This window comes from Furipterus horrens, unplaced genomic scaffold (genome assembly GCF_987537825.1).
Source record: "Furipterus horrens unplaced genomic scaffold, mFurHor1.1.pri manual_scaffold_4, whole genome shotgun sequence".
Classification (NCBI taxonomy): domain Eukaryota; kingdom Metazoa; phylum Chordata; class Mammalia; order Chiroptera; family Furipteridae; genus Furipterus; species Furipterus horrens.
The window spans coordinates 104,122,820-104,139,660 of NW_028327174.1; positions in this window are offsets into that span (position 1 = coordinate 104,122,820).

Below are 16,841 nucleotides of genomic sequence, written 5' to 3' on the forward strand. Positions count from 1 at the left end.
ACTGACATATATGGACCATCCCATAATAGATTTTCCCTGGAAGCAAGTATGCAAATAAAGGTTTGAGGTGAATTCAGTCCTTGAACACTGCAAGCTCTGATGTTCATATAAATATTTTGCTGCACAAGTAAAATCCCTTTGTTTTCTAGGGTGGAAGATAGCATAAATTTTCTCTTCACTTTCAGCAACTTCTCTAAGAACATGAGATAAATTAAACCTCAATATATTGATGATGGCTATTGAACATTTAGTTTCAAGACTAAATTACTCTAAGGCCCATCTTACAAGTATTAAGTGAAAACCATCATTCAAAGTTATAATTAGAGATTGAAAACTCTGACCAGGAAGTTCATAGATAAGATTCAAAATGCTCCCAGGAGCCTGCTTCATTTCAAAAGGCTATTGAGAAAACATAATTAAAGCCAACAGGGGGGAAAATAACGTACAAAATCAGGGTGGGTGAAGGATAGCATTCAGAAGTAATTTTGACCAGAAGGTTGTTCCACAGCTTTCCTGTGAGACCATTAATGAAAACTACTACAATATGAGTTTGAATGACATCTAGAGTTTTTTTTTTTTATCTCAAACCTTTCAGATGCAGAGTTAAGAAGCCTCATTCTATCAGGTGGAGGAGCAGAAAACTAGTACCCACATGGGAATTATTTCATGGTGGGAAGAATTATAGAGCCAGGCCAAACATATCCCTAAGAACTCATGGAAAATTTGCCATAACTTAATAAGGTGATATGGTTTCCATTTCTTTCACTTGAATAAGAGGTCTGTGATTTTTTTTAAAGCACATTAGGTTGATAACTTCTTAACACAAAAAAGGTTATTGAAGACCTATCGTGTGCTAGGCACCATGGTGGCATAGGGACACAATTGGGGCCTTGCCCTTAAGAAACTCACAGTCTAATGGGAGGAGAGTCATAAGTTAACAGGAAAGTGATTCAAATGAATGTAAGATATTTGAGATTGGAGGAGACGGTCAGGTACAGGGCAGTAGAGGGAGATGTTTCTGTTTGTGTGAAAAGTGGCTGCCTCTTTGGCACATGTAAGGCAGTGCAGGTTAGGTCAGGCTTTCTAGATCTGGATGGTAAAGCTAAGGAGAGAGCTGGCATGAAGGAAAGTTTTATCTCCCTTGATTTTATCTCCTCTAGTTTTGCTTTTTTTGCCTCTCAGCAGTGCCCTCTAGTAGGAATGGCGAAAAGCCAAGAAAGCTTAAATAGTTGACTTCTAAAAGGTACATTTACTGACAGTGATATAAAAAACTTGGTCTGTTAAAGGCCATACAGAGACTTCCAGCCAAGATGGAGGCCTAGACAGACACGCTGCATCTCCCTCCACAACTAAAAAGGAATACAACTACCTCAAAACTAGAGACAACCAGAAGTTCCAGAAAATTGAGCTGCATGGACGTCCAACAAACAAAGATATAAAGAATAATTACTCATCCAGACAGGTAGAAGGGGCAGAGATGATGTGGTGGCAGCAGCAGCGGCAGCAGCAGGCTGGTAGAAAGCACAGTCAAACATTTAAAAAAGTCAAGAGGGACACCTGGGGACCACTCCCAACACCAGACCAGACTGCACAACTCATGGTTCCAGCGCAGGGGAAAACCAAGCCTCATTGCTTCTGACTGTGCAAACAAGTGGGGGTTGGGGTAGAGGAAGAAACTGCCAGTCTCTCAGCAGAGTCCACTTGTTTAAAGGGCCCCCACAGTCCTAGAACATCTGCAGACCCACCCACCCTGGGAGCAATGACCAGGGCAACAGCTAGAGAAGTGCCAGTCCCATATGGAAGTGGGAGAAGTGCCTGGAAAAGGGGTGAGTGCTGAGCAAGAGGGATTGTTTCCTCTCAGACCCCTCCCCAACATACAGCACTACAACGTGGTGAAACAGGTCTCCATGTACTGACGAATACCTAAGGCTCCACCCTTTACAACATAACAGGTGTAACAGCTCTACCTAAGACACAGATGCAAACAAACACAGGAGCCTGTCAAGATGAGGAGACAGACAAGTATGTCCCAAAGAGGGAATGGATTAAGGTTCCAGTGGGAGAACTAAGCGATGAGGAGATAGCCAACCTAACAGATGAGGAGATAGACAACCTAACATATGCAGAGTTCAAAACACTGATGATAAAGATGTTCACAGATTTGACAGATATGCTTAAGTATGGCAAATGAATAAGGGAAGAAGTGAAGGCTATGCTAAATGAAATGAAGGAAAATCCACACAAAACCAATTGTGAAGAGAAGGAAACCGTGCTCAAATTAATGATTTGGAACATAAGGAAGAAAAAAACAGTCAACCAGTACAGAATGAGAAAACAAGAATTGAAAAAAATGAGGAGAGGCTTAGGAACCTCTGGGACAATTTTAAACGTGCCAACATCTGAATCATAGGGGTGCTAGAAGGAGAAGAGGAAGAGCTAGAAATCAAAAGCTTATGTGAAAAAATAATGAAGAGAAACTTCCCAAATTTGGTGAAGGAAATAGACATACTAGTCCAGGAAGCACAGAGAGTCCCAAACAAGTTGGACCCAAAGAGGACCACACCGAGACACATCATAATTAAAATGCCAAAGTTTCAAGATAGAATCTTAAAAGCAGCAAGAGAAAAGAAGAGAGTTACCTACAAAGGGGCGTCTATAAGACTTTCAACTGATTTCTCAAAAGAAACTTTGCAGACAAGAAGGGACTGGCAAGCAGCATTCAATGTGATGAAAAGCAAGGCCCTACAACCGAGATTATTCTATCCAGCAAAGCTACCAGTTCGAATGAAAGGGCAGATGAAGTGCTTCCCAGACGAGGTAAAGCTAAAAGAGTTCATCATCACCAAGCCATTATTATATAAAATGTTAAAGAGACTTATTTAAGAAAAAGAAGAAGATAAAAACTGGGAACAGTAAAATGACAACAAACTCACACCTATCAACAACTGAATCTAAAAAATAAAAACAAAAACAAACTAAGCAAACAATTGGAACAGGAAAAGAATCATAGGTGTGGGGATCATTTGCAGGGTTATCATCTGGGAGGGAGAAGGGGAGAAATGGGGAAATGGTGCAAGAACTAAGAAGCATAATTGGGAGAAACAAAATAGACAGGGGGAAGTTAAGAATAATAAAGGAAAGGGTGAAGCTAAAGAACTTATATGCACGACCCATGGACGTGAACTAAAGGGAAGGAGGGGGTACTGGGAAGAGGGGAGCTAAGGGAAAGGAAATTGGGACAACCGTAACAACATAATCAATAAAATATACTTAAAAATTTTGTTTGGTATGTTTAAGTAAGATTATGACACTTCTACATGCAACACTGAAGGGAAGGAAAGCCAACACCAACATCAAGCTTTTGATTTTATACCTAGGTTTTACAGTAAGGAAGAATTGGCAGCAAGATTTTTAAGGTCTTGTTGATAGCAACAACCATCAAAATAAACCTGAAATAATACACTTAGTCACATGCAACATCCCTGTGAGAGGCCTCCTTGTGCCTTGCTTCCTAATTCTTCGTCCAGAGCCCAGCACCAGGATTGGGAGTGCTGTCTATTGGATTTTATTGGGAAGACTGGTGGCACTTAATGGGGGAAGAGTGTAGCGATTGAATGATAATGTCTGCCAAATGTGCGGGGACAGGTGGGTGAAGCACATGTGCTGTGTATTCGCTAACCCTGGACTAGGGTATATTCTCAGTAAGCTATAGCTGCAATGTAACTGTAGCATATAAAGCTAAAATTCATTCAACTATAACTTCTCTGGCATGAGATAATAGTAGTTTTGGTGACATACATTGGGAATTTTCACAGACTTCACCAGCACTTTTTAACTATGACAGACACCCGTTGGTGGATATAATAGTGTTGGGATTAGATAGATACAGTCCATTGTGAAACAGAAACAGCTCACTTGGATTGTTCATATCCTAGAGAATGCATCTTTCAAGACCTTTAAATTACCTGTGTTTTGGTATGATACTCAACAAACACTCTTCTCATTGCTAATCTGATTCTTTGTTTCTGGGAAGGTGGAATCCCGGTTAATTGAAACTAATATTATTGTTACTGGAAAGGTATTTCTCCAATTGGGATGGTAATAGTATGTCTTTGATAATAAGTTGACATATGAGGTTATATGCCAATTCTGTGTAAGTGTAAATTGTAGAGGGATTGACCACTCTTGGGGGTTTGGTTAATTACTTTTCTCAGTTTGGCTACCCCATCCCACCCCAAGAATACTCTCTCTCGTAGAACTCTACTTGAACAGTAGTGGGGTGATTGTTGATGATTGAAAGTTGCCTAATGGTCTCAACAATGTTGATAACAAAGTTTGTCATTGCTGCTCTTAAGTAGATAATCTTGTAGTTATTGGCAAAAATGATTCAATTACATTGATAGTAATATATCCTTCTTGATAATGTATTTTTAGTTCATAAGCTTTTTGGTTAAATATGTGATTGCAGGAAGAGTCAGATTTTGGGCACAGTCAAAATTTGTCCTTATTTAATTTTATGGCACATATCTAGGTTTCGCTTTCTATCCCTTGTCAGGACGGATATGGAAGCAACTAATAGCTGTTTCTCTCTCTCTCTCTCTCTCTCTCTCTCTCTCTCTCTCTCTCTCTCTCATTGATGTTTCTCTCTCTCTCTCTCTCATTGATGTTTCTCTCTCTTTCTCTCACTTTCTCTCTCTCAAATGAATAAACATATCCTCAGATGAGAATTTTTAAAATATCTCTTGTCAGGCACATATGGAAGCAACCAATAGATGTTTCTCTCTCTCTCTCTCTCATTAATGTTTCTCTCTCACTTTCTTTCTCTTTCAAATCAATAAACATATCCTTGGATGAGAATTTTTATAGACGAGCTGAGCCACTCTGTCATCTGTCCTCTTTGTGGCAGTGAACTGCCAGTCACTACATCTGACCAGTGTGGGCAGCTGGGAAAAAATCACCTTCATTTAGTATCTTCTCCAAAATGACTCTCTGCAAGCCGAGTGAATGAGGTGCAGGAAGGTGTCATGATGAGAAAGTGAAAACTGTTTGGGAGATGGTGGGTCTGAGAGAAGGGTTACAGAAAAAGAAGGTGAGTACTATTGGTACATATGGGGACAGGTCAAACTCAATGTCCACAATACTAACTGCCATTCACACACCATCAACATACAGGGAATCTTTTGTTAAGTGAAATGAGCAGGCTAATGAGGGAATAGGGAGCTGCCAGTCAGTGATGTGAAACTTCTTGGCAACCTTTGTCAAAGATAAGGGTTTTATTCCAGGTTAAAATTGTAGGGCATAATCCATTTTATAGTTGGTGGTCTGTTTTATTTTTCAGATGGAATTGGAGAGAGGGAGGTGGAAAACCTATCCTCTAATGGCTCAGCAGAGGCAGAAGTGGGAAGAAGGGGATCCAGCTCATTTATTTCCCTTTCATTAGTCCCCTGAAAAAATAAAGACTAAAGATTTAATTGCACTGTTTGCTTCTATCCTCAGAAAAGCCAAATTAGTAATTGCATTAACTTGGTACTATGCTTTGCTCTGTCAAGGTAATATAATTTTAACTACTGCTTCCTAATTATAGGGTTTTCATTATTCTGAAAACACCATTCAGCATGTGTTCCATTTTCACTTTTATGAAGTGCTTTGTGGGAAAAAAAACGGGGCTGCATCTCTGAAAGATCCAAGCTGAGTTGGAGCTGTGTCTTGCCCAAAGCCATTACCTACTGTGAAGAGCAGGGTGCTACTGTGACTTTTATCCTCCTTTGATGAATATTGCTATTGGCAAAGACCATATGCTCTGTCACACTCAGGAGTTTGATGGCACTGCACAATAGAGGAGTAATCACACAAGCCAGTGATGATTTTTATGGGGTGGTGGTAATGGCAGAAGTAATGACAGTCATTAAAATCATGCTGCAAAAGGCCTTGAGCCTTCAGCACACAGTTAACTCAAGATATGTCAAGGACAAGTCACCTCCAAAAGCCTTCAGGAAGGAGTTGCCCATCCTTCCTTATTCTTTCCAAGGAGGCCTTTGTGTTTGGGAATTACAGAGCTAGCAGAAGGTACTGGTAGGCCTTGGGTCCTTGCCATCTCTTGCATTGACATTGGTGCTTTTGATATTTCCAAAAGATCTCCCTTAGATGAGAATCTAAGTGGACACATACAAAACTAAGTTCATTCTTAAAACAGTAGTAGGAAATATCACTGGGATGTTTTACTCCAATCCAACAAGTTTTGCAGTAGCTGGATATATACATAGTGCTAAAGGTTATGAAGGATTTGGAGAATAGAATAGTTACTGTTCTATGGGACGTAATCTCTGTGGAGAAAGAAATGTATTCACAAGAAACTCTGTAATGCAGGGCAACATGTGATATTATAGATGCATTATAAGAGAACTGGACTGGTGAGGGGGTTCAGACTACCATAATTTGAAAAGATATACCTGGTATACTGGAGAAAAAGTACATGATTCAAACTTTTCCACAAATTCCACAGAAGTGCTTTGTACAAATCATTTAATCCTCATTGGTCACTTTCATCATCTTTAAAAAGGGAGTAGCTAGCTTAAAGATTATTGATAGGTCAAAGAACCATTCAATACATCTCACTGAAAATTTGAGATTTTAACAAAGCCCTAAATTCTAGGTATTACTGGACAGGTAGAAATGGAAGGAAAAGAAATTTCAGGTGGAGGGGACTGCATGAGTAAGGGCCCAGTGGTGGGAAAGGGCTTTTCTGATTAGAGCACAGAGTTTGTGTTGATGTCTGTGTCTATGTGGGCATATGTTGTGGGGAGTGTGTGTGTGTGTGTGTGTGTATGTGTAGGGACTGTATGAACATATCCTTTTATTATGAGGATATATTTTTTTCCCTTTCTTCTATAACAGATCCTTTAAAATATTAAGAAATGCCAAAATGGAGGCAAATTATTTCTTAAGTTATATATGCAGAGATATTTGCAAAGAGAAGGGGAAATGCCAAATAGATAACTCTTAGATTTATTGACTCACAGAGAGAGTCATGCTTGGATAATGACTCAGGGACAAATTGAAAATGTATTGCTATTACCTTAATAAGGGAAGATATTGTTTATCGTAAATAGTCTGAGTGCCAGAAACGTAAACTTATAGTCTGATTGCAACCCACAAAAGCACAAACACTTGTAAAAGATTGTAGAAAAATAACAAGATTTTGCACAAAAATTAGACTATCTAAAATTTTATTAATGATATTAGCATACATTTATTTAGTGCTTTTTAGTTTACAAAGTGCTTTCTTCATTATCTAATTTTATGCTCACAAGAGCCTGGGAGAAGAACATCTTTGATATTACTCTACCTATTATCCAGATGTGGAAACTGAATTTCCAAAGACATTATGTGAGTTGTTTGTAAATTTATACCCTTGTGCTAGAATTAGAACTTGAAGTTTGGCCTTGCTCCAGTGTTCTTTCTAGCACACTATGTTGCCTTAAGATAATGTAGTCATGGACATGGACAACGGGGAGGGATATGATTGCGGGAGAGGGGGTGGGTTGGGTGGGGGAGAGAAATTAGGGGAAAAGGGGACAACTGTAATTGAAAAACCAAAATAAAAAAAAGAAAGAAAAAAAAAGATAATGTAGTCAATGTATACCCTTTATTTATTTATTTATTAGAACCAGATCTAGAGGATTGAAGTGATACTTTCAAGATCACATAGTTGATGCTTGCATTAGACCTTGAACCTAATTTCCTAACTTCTTACCCAGAGTTCTTTTCATAATGCAAGGCTAGAAAGGACACAAGCTTAAATTGAAAGCACCATAGAATCCTTCTACATGGTATCTATACCATAGGACAATTTCACTGTAAAAGTCAGATGGTAAAATTCTTATAGGTAATTTCAAATAAAATAAGTAAATAAGAGCTAGAATGGATGATACACTACTGTGCATTGGGGTCTTTAAGTACTTTACATGAATTACCTCATTTAATCCTCCCAAATACCTTATGAGGTAACTGTGATTATTATTTTTATTTTATTTTTAAGAAAACTAAAGTACAGAGAGGCTAAATAATCTGGACAGGGATACACAGCTAGAAGATGGTAGGCTGGGATGTAAATCTAAGTAGTACAGCTCTGGAACCTGAACCTTAGGTGCTCTACATTAAGCTCAAATACACTGATATTTGGAATCCAAAACAGGTGTTGAAATAAGTCACATTTGCTTAGAAAACCCTTTTTAACAAATTGAGTAAATTAATGATGTAAAAAGCAGTATAGGTTAAATGGTCAGACCAATTAAGCATGTAAATAACTAATGTTGATTACACATCATATTTTTTAGTCGCTAGCTAAGTACATCTACTACTTGGTTTCTAAAATCATAGCAGGTTTGGAAATTACATGCCATTACATTTTTAAAAGCACAGTCTATGCTTTGAATTTTTGTTCATTCAGATCGGCTTTTCTATTATTAGTCTGACCTACTGAAGTTTCCTCTCCATTATATCTTTGCCTTCATAAACATATGGTGGTGATATCTTGGGATTATGAAGAACTTTTTCTCAAGAAGTTGGATTATTTTATTTACTTTCCTGACATATTAGAGCCGTTAAGAGTGCATGGACTTTCTCTCTGTCAGATATGGGGAAATGGAGGAGTTTCAGACACCTTGGAGTGAAATGGTCAGGGGATAGAACCAGGGTGATGGCTCCTGCCTTTCGAATGCTGCTCCAGGCTTCAGTTAAGAGAGCAGAGGGAGCACTGCTTTTGGAGTCAGTCGGGCATCTGGTTGTGTTATCTTCTCCTTGGGATGAGCCTCAGCCCTGTCTATAGATTCTGTAACTAATACAAACACTCAAGGGATTCCTCTGGGCATGGTATGTTTGAGGCTGAAGAGACTCAGTTTTCTCTTGCTAGAAAATTTTACTGCCACAACTGAGATTATGAATAGTGACTGGAAAGAGACCTTTGAGTCTCCATAAAGCATTGCATTTCCATGTGACACCTCAACCGGAAACCTCTCTGCATGGTGAGTTAGCTTCTTCTTGGAGCTGGGCAGCTTGCACAGAGCTGATAACACAGGAGTCCTTGGGGGAGTGCAAATACAGAGCCAGCTAGACTCATGACAAAGCAAAGAAACCCTCATTTTTGTTGTTGTTGTTCCCTTATTTCCATAATTGCACACGTGTTAAAATTTGCTGCTCTAGAATATGAAGGTACTTGTTTTATACACTTTTATTACCATGCTGCTAAGCACAGAAAGGGAATTAATTTCTAACATTAATAATTATGTTTACATTAGCTTGTATATTGTTAGAACAGATTTTTTTCTTGACTATAGTAAAGCCTTTACAACATTAATAGATGATACTTTGCATCTGTTCCCTTTCCTCCAGACCAATATAGCTTCAGCTTGCTCACAGCTTTGGGTTGCTATGGTACTGACTCTGTTATGCTGTGTGATCGTATGATTCTTGAGCTCTCCTTTGCTTTAATCACTCCATTTCTGTGCCTCTATTCCAAATTCTCAGCAGAGAGCCTCTGATTGGTTCAGTTTTGTCAGCTTCTCATGTCTGGTCCAGTCAGCAGTGACCTCATGCAGGGTACGTGGCTGTCTCCCCACACGTCTCTAAGAGGGAAGGCAGCAGTCAGGGGACCAGCAGAAGTAGATGACACACTAAAATTGGGAAAATTGGAGATTTTAATAAAAAGATGTTCTGTTAAGGTCTGGGCATGGCATAAGAAACCACAAGGGTATGTGTACAGTATCCTTCTTTGGGTTGGTAATCATGGGGTGCCATGCCCACTCCTAGGCCCAAAGGGTCACCAGGAGGGAATAGTTAGCAGAAGCTGGGGAAAGACAGCTGGGTGGAGAGGCCTGCTCCACAACATCTGTGAGCTTTGGCTGATGAACACAGCCAGTGCACCCGGACTGCTCAGGAAGGGCACCAAAGAAACAAGTACCTCAACCTCACTCTTTCCTTCCTCCAATTTCTTCTGGTTCTCCCCACTCCAGCCCCTGTTGGCCCAACACTCCCACTGGGAAGCCAGAGGGCAGGGAGAGCACAGTTCTCGGAGCAGAGAGTGGACAGAATGGGGCTGTGGAGAAGCAAATACAAAGTATCTTGAATCATAGGAGGTGTGGGCAATGATTGGCAGAAAAGCTTTCTAGAAGCATCTTTGGTTTTACATACTGCCACTAAAGACTTACATGCCAGGAACTGTTATAAATGAGTTTTCTGTTTTAACTAATTGAATACCAAAATATCCTTCCCAGGAAGATATTATTGTCATCATTTTTTAGGGGTGAGGGGAGTACTACTTTTTATTGAAGTCTAATGCACATACAGGAAAGTTACACATAAGTGACACAGTGATTTTCACAAATGCAGCCCACTCAAGTCACCAACCCCCAGATCAAGACACAGAACACTACCAGCACCCCCAGAGGTCCCTATCCAGTGTCCACCCCCCTCAGTGGTAATTCATATCCTCGTTTCCAGCACCAGATGATTTCTGCTTGTTTTTGAACTTTATGTATGGACATCATACAACACTAATCCTTTTGAAATCTTTGCTGAACATTGCTTGCAACAACAGCTTTATTTTTTTTAATTATGATAAAATATTCAGAACTTCAAGCTTATCATTTTAACCATTTTTCCAGCTTTTTTGAGATATATGTGACAAATAAAAATTTGCATATATTTAAGGTATATAATGTATTCATTGTGAAATAATTACCACAATCAAAATAATTAACATATCCATGACCTCACATAGTTACCATATTTTTTTCATTTTAACTATATTTAGTGGCATTAAATGCATACAAAATATTGTGCAACCATCACCACCACCCATATCTAGAACTTTTTCATCATCCCAAACAGAAACTCTACCCATTAACTAATAATTCCCCATTCTCTCCTCCCCCTAGCCCCTAGTAAGCTTTATTCTACTTTCCGTCTCTATGAATTCGCCTCTTCTAGGTACCTCATATTAGTAGAATTGTACAATTGGTATTGGTACAATACAATTGTACAATTGTATTGGTACTTAGGTATCTAGGTTTTTTTTTTTTCCACTTAGTATAATGTCTTCCAGGTTCAAATTGTCATTCATTTTACAGGTGAGGAAATGGAGGTACAAAATCATTACAGGAAGCAAGTGGCAAACCCAGGATATGAACCCAGGCAGTCTGGCTCCAGAGCCTGAGCACTTAAGTGCTTTGCCAAGCTATTTATTAATGGGTCCTGTCTTCACAAAGTCCCTGAAAGCTGTTTAAATCATGGGCCAGCTGGATGGCTCTCACTACTCAGACTCTCCCCACCCCAGAGTCAGATGACTTGAAGTCCACATTTGCTCTCCCATGTTGCAAAAGGAAGAGTTTCCCTTTGTTTCCTTGTATCTGAATAAATAGGCAGACTTTGCCTCTAACTGCAGTCTCTTCCTTAACTGTTTCTGCAGATCCCACCATTCATCAGTTTCTGGGATTACTCAGCTCCCATCCCCGAGACTGGCTTCCCACTCCAGAGCCACCATTTGGTTGTCTCAGCTCCTTATTAGGTAGAACTCATCATCCCACCACTCCTAAATCTGTACAATTTGCTCAAATTATCAGTTCAGTGCAGAGCTTCCTTCTGTTGACATGGGAACCATTCCTTTGAAGCCAAAGATGCCAGTCTGGCTGCTGTTGAGAAAGGGGAGCCTGGGTCACAGACACCAATCTGTCTCATTCAAAGTGAATTCAGGGGCCAACACAATCTGAGTGCAGGCTCCATCTTCGAAGAGCAAAACCACAGAGAGCTCATGCACATTTACAAACAGTCTGCACATGTCTGACTTCTCCCGGCCAAAACTCCTCAATTCCTGCATCTCAGGAAGCTAGGTGCCAGCAAAAGGCAGGTAACCATTGCTCTTCTGATGGCATGACCTAGCGGCAGTGGAGCTGCAGCAAAGAGGTGCTGTTCTTTGAATACAGGAGTAATGCAGCAACACCACATCATAAGTGAATTAAAATGTTTCAAACATAAGGATTGTTTTAATTTGGGAATTTTCACACTATGTTCCTATTACCCAGTTTTTAAAAAATATCAAAACTCTGCAATACAATGAATTTACCTTATCTTTTTGGTCTCATTTGTCATCAAAGACAACAGACAGCCTATCAAAATTTTGGCTCCTGTCCTCTGCTGGATCTTTAATTATTACAGTGTTTTGTTGCTAAGTTCTGTTCTCTACCTACTCTGTGAGCTCATCCACGTGTGAAGCTTTAAATGCCATTTGTTCTTCTCAGAAATCACTTCGCTATGAGTAACAGAAACTCCTCAACTAGAAGTAAAAATGGTGGTTTATTGATTCACATAATTGTGACGTTAGTTTTAGAAATGACAGTGTTAAGAGTGTCCATGCTCCATCAGCACATTGCCTCTTTCTCATGGTCACTTGAATCTCTTTCTGCAGTGTTGACCTCATTCTCATCAGGTTATGGCCCAAGGTGGTTTAGAAACAAAGAGCCTGATAGCTCTAAAATTGTACCAGTTTAGCAATTCTTCCAGATAGAGAATTCTTTCTTTCTGATTGTTCCATCAAAAGTCCTTTGGCTAATTCTTATTGAGTTGACCTAATTCATGTGTGCATCCCTTAAGAAACACTGTGACCAGGTAGATGACATTTGCTGACTGTTCAGTCCCCAGATCCCTACTTGGGCAGTGGAGGGCTTGGTACTATGATTAACAGCCCCATCAAGGTTACTAGCCAAGAAAGAGAAATATTTCCCCGGAAGAGATTCAGGATGCTTTTAGTAAAAGACATGGGACATTATACTCGTCGGCAGCCATCCGTCTCGAGAGACGATGGTGTAGCTTCTTAAGAGTCTATCTGCACCGCCGAGAATGGCTGTGCAGTCCGACTCGGGAGTGACACGGTATCTGTCTCCTCCCGTGTTGAATTGACATCTTGCGATGAAGCTACAGAGCCTGGGCAGGGTGATATGGAGGGTCTGCTGTTGCCCATGCAGCAGACCCCCCCCTCTCTTCGCAGCTGAAGGGTCCAAGGGAAAGACGGAGTCAATACAGCTTGGCTTCAGGTGCGCCGCAGGAGTTGCCGGTGTTGACTACAACGTCAAACCGCCTTAGGGACCCCGGCTCCGGATTTTCTGTCGGGGTTTACTCCCTTAGCCTTTCCCCTGAAGAGGTATGCCGCAAGGCAGCGGAGGTTTTTGGAGTCAGAGTTTTCCTTCTCTGATGTGCCCTGACTGGAAGATCGAACCAGCAACACTTAGCTCGCAGGCCGATGCTCAATCCACTGAGCCAAACCAGCCAGGGTTACATTATACTAGACACTATTATATCATCTACATGTTGGTTATTCCTCCCCAGACCTTATCCCTGAACCCCACATGCATGTATCAAACAACCTCCTTGATGTATCTCACAGGCATCTCACACGTGACCTGTCTAAAATGTATCTCTTGTTTTTGAGTAGTCTTTCCCTACCTAATATTCAACTTGTAATTTCTTTGGTTATAAGCAACAAGAACTGGCACTGGCTAATTCAGGCAGAGAGAATGTACTAGAAGGCTCTGATACTCACAGAATTGATGGGAGGATGGAATCTTGAGCTTGGGAAGTAGAAAGCACAGCAATTGTCTTATAGAGGAAAATGTTATTAGGAGGGCCCCAGGAGGGGCTGAATTTGTTCTTCTCAAGATTCACATCCAGGGAGGAAATATAAAATAGGACTAACTCAGTAGACTACCTCTTGGCTTGACAGTAGCCCATAAGAAAGAGGTGTTCTCCAATGAGAAATGGGGGTGCTGTTAGAGAACTAAAATGCTAGACATTCAAATACCCAACACATATCCCTTCTACAGCTTGCTCTTCTCCAAGTCGGTAAACATGTTCTCTACCCAACAAGTTGCTCAAATCAAATATCTGAAATTGAACCTGAATTGCTCTCCTCCCCGTATCTCTATGACCAAATCATCAACAAGCCCCTACAGCTCTACTTTGAAAAGGTACCACAAGGATGTCTATTTTTTCCTCTCCTCACCATCACCTCCCTCAGCCACACCATCATTATCTCTCACCTAGACTCCCATAATGGCCTTCAACTGGTCTCTCTGCTTCCCCTTTTACTCCACACATCCACCATTACGATCATCTCAAAATATAAAACAGGTCCTCCATTGCCTTGCTTAATGTCCTTCAATGAAATCTCATTGCTTTTAGAATAAAATCTAACCTCCTGACCACAGGATAGGTATACAACAGTGTGGTTATAAACTCAGACCCTGGATCCAAATTTCCTGGGTTTAAATCTAAGCTCTAACACTTACCAGCCAATCTCCTTGGGAAAGTTACATAACCACTCTGGGCAACAATTTCCTCATCTGCAAAGTGGGGATAATAATAGTATTTTAGTTATAGAATTTGTTGTGATGATTAAATGACTAATACATATAAATTGCTTGAATAGTATCTGACATACAGTAAGTCCTCTATAAACATTAGTTATCATTACTGTAAGACCCATCTGATCTGGCACCTGGGCTCCTGTCTGACTGCATTCTCTCTCTACTCTCCAACTTTTGTTTCCATTGTCCCACCAGGATGACATCTTGATTTTTTTAGAACATTGTAGTTATTTTTACCTCAGGGCCTTTGCATTTGCTGTTTCATATGACCACATATTCTTTCACTCAATTTCACATGGCTGGAACCTTTTCAATTTTAAGTTTCCAGAGAGGCTTCATGCTATTCAAATGCACCTTCCCTCTCCCCACATTGTTACTCTATCCCTCACCCCATTTATACCCTTGAGAGTACTTATAACACTGAAGTTGTCCAAGTTATTCCTTTCCCTGTTCACTGTCTGTCTTCTTCTCTAGAATTTGAATTCCATGAGAAGAGGAATGTTGGCAGTCTTTTTCACAGCCTTTAAAAACATGCTTGGCATCTAATATGCATTCAACAAATAATTGTTCAACAAATGAGTGTGACTAACTGAAGGAATGAAATGTTTTCTTAGTCAATAAGATTGACTTTTGTCAATCAAGTACACACATTTCTACTCCAAGAGTTCCCAGCAGTGTCCACGGAGCAGTCACTATTAAAAGAACAACTGGGTGGTAACTCCCAGAAACAAATCCTTTCCCAGATATAGTTCTGCTTCTGCCTGTTTTAGGTTTTAATAGACTTCTATTTTTGCTCTTGTGTGTCTGAGGCCACTGTGGGGCCCAGGAAGTGTGATGGACTTGGAGTCAAGAATCTCAGCCTCCCATGCAGGATCAGCTACTTTTAGTAACTGTGTAATTGTGAGCAAGTCATCATTTCTCTGAACCTCAGTTTTCTGACTTATGTGGAGAAAAAAAAAATCCTGAGGACATAGAGAAATTGGAACTCTTGTGCATTGCTGGAGGAAGTATAAAATGGTACAGTTACCATAGAAGAGAGTATGAAGATTCCTCAGAAAGTTAAAACTATAATTACCATATGATCCAGAAATCCAATTTCCAGATATATGCCCCTAAAGAACTGAAAGCAGGAGTTCAAACAGATACTTGTACACTAATATTTGTAGTAGCATTATTCACAACAGCCAAAAGATGGAAGCGACCCTAATGTCCACCAACAGATGAATGACTAAACGAAATGTGGTATATGTATATGGTGGAATACTATTCAGCCTTAAAAATGAAGGAAGTTCTGACACATGCTATAATACAACATGGATAAATCTTAAAAACATTAAGTTGAATGAAATAAGCCAGACACAAAAGGACAAATGTTGTGTGGTTCCACTATTTACGGTGTCTAGAATAGAAAAATTCATGGAGACATTAAGTAAAATAGTGGTTGCCAGAACCTGGGGGGAGGTGAAATGGGGAGTTATTGTTTAATAGGCACAGAGTTTTAGTTTGGGACGATCAAAAATTTCTGGAATTGAATGGTGGTGATGTTACACAACAATGTGAAAATACTTAACGTCACTGAATTGTGCACTCGAAAAGGGTTAAAATAATAAATTTTATATTATGTATCTTTTACCACAGTAAAAAAAAATAATATCTTTCTCATAAGGTAGTTTCAAATATTAAATGAGATGGTGTATGACATCACTTACCATAGTTCCTATTCAGTTAACTTGGTGTAAAATGAGTAGCAAATAAGGAAAATACTTTAGCCCTGAAACATTTCTCAGCAGAGACGTTATATGAACCAAAGGCATTGTAAAAAGCGTCCCAGTCAAAAGAACTAATGGATGAACTGTGCACTTGGCAGCCTTCACCAATGTTCCATGCGACCTTAGTATGACCCAGGTTGAGTGGGGAGGAAGTTTCTCCTGAGAGCACATGAGGTCATTCTCACTGTTTTACTTTAAAGCAGGCCAGTAGGACTGGGAGGTAAACTTAGTTTAAGAATGGTGACAAAATGCTAGCTCCCCGCTGCCTTCGCCGTTGTCTTATATGGGTCATATTGCACACAGAGTCAGGAATGAACTTCTGTCATGCCAATGTGAAAAGAGAAAGGAAAAGGAAGTTAATTGATTTCCTGTAGTTGGGAAAAGTACTAGAGAAGCTCCAGGAAAAGCTTTAGGAATCACTGTCATAAAAACTGGAAAGAGGCTCATCCCAGCTGGAATTTTTTCCCTCCTATCTGTCTCTCTACTCCTTCCTTGTGTGTTGGCCTAATTCTCTCCTATTGCAGATGACATAGCCTTTTCTCCCTAGCAAGGAACATGTCTGCTGACCACACTGGAAGAGCCATGGCAACAGAAAGAGTGATCTACCTCTATGCCATATTGGTTAAGGTACACACAACCATGTAGGTTATTCACAGTA